Source organism: Sorex fumeus, unplaced genomic scaffold (genome assembly GCF_029834395.1).
Source record: "Sorex fumeus unplaced genomic scaffold, SorFum_2.1 ptg000035l, whole genome shotgun sequence".
In the NCBI taxonomy this organism is placed as follows: Eukaryota; Metazoa; Chordata; class Mammalia; order Eulipotyphla; family Soricidae; genus Sorex; species Sorex fumeus.
In genome coordinates, this window is record NW_026606092.1 from 6302604 (window position 1) to 6303873 (window position 1270).

Here is a 1270-nt window from a genome sequence, read left to right on the forward strand (position 1 = left end):
AAGTCTGTACATTTTAAATTTTATAATTTTTCTGTGAATTTTTTAGGATGAACTTTTACTACATGGCATACCTCTTGGTTTTCAATCTCAATGCTAACTCCGACTCATCAATCTTTGCTTACATAAGACCTGAGTTCTTTTTCCTTCACAAACTTTTGGCATAAAATACTTAGTTGAAAATGAAATTCTTCATTATTTATGATAATTATATGCATATTATAAAATCTACATCAACACATCTTAGAACTGTGCATATAATGGCTATGATGTAAAACTTGGTGGTCCTTTTTCTTTACCTTTCTTTACATAGAAAAAAAATAATTTAACTTAATAGGGCATTCAATTCAGCTGTTATTCACCTTTTGTTTTCAAACTCGGATTAATCTAATATTGCACATGCTTCTTATCTTCAGAAAGTATATTCAGAGGTGATACTTTATCATTGGATCCTTATTTTTTTAGATATCTGGATTTTTACACTAAGTAAGTCTAGAGCAGTGGCAGCTTGACTTATCAATTTCTCCAAAGCACAGGACTAGATAATATTCCCTTGCAGTAATTTGTGACTAAACTCTGATGAGTGAAATGAGTACAGAGATCTGTTTCTATTAAAACCTTTCACGAATGGTTATTTGTGCTGTCTTCCAACTTCCTCAAGTGGAGATGAACATGAATGTGAAACTTGAGTGAAGCTGGTAAATTAACAAGAAGGAAAAAAAGTGCTTCTGCATCAGTGGAAAAAGAACTATCAAAAAGAATAATTGTTTGGGCACTGTGGAAGTGAAAGAAAAATAAAAACTTGTGATAACTCATTAAAGTTGAGGTTTTATCCGTTTTATCAAGTATTATCTCAGTTAATAAAGAACTGTAGACACATAATCATAATATAAGGAGAAATAAACCATAGGAAGATGTATGATCTAGACATCTGCATTTTTTTGAGCTGAATACTTAAAATTAGGTAGTACTGATGGAATTAAAAAAAAAAAGATCAGACATCATGAAGCAAAAAAAAAAAAAGAAAGAAAAGAAAGTTTAGGGGCTGGAACAATAGCACAGAAGTTAGGGCATTCCTCTTGCATGCAGCTGACCTGGGTTCAATTCCCAGCATCACATATGGTCCCCTGAGCACTACCAGGAGTAATTCCTGAGTGCAGAGCCAGGAGTAACTCTTGCGCATCACCAGGTGTGATCAAGAAAGAAAGAAAGAAAGAAAGAAAGAAAGAAAGAAAGAAAGAAAGAAAGAAAGTTTAGAGTAACTTCAGTGCAA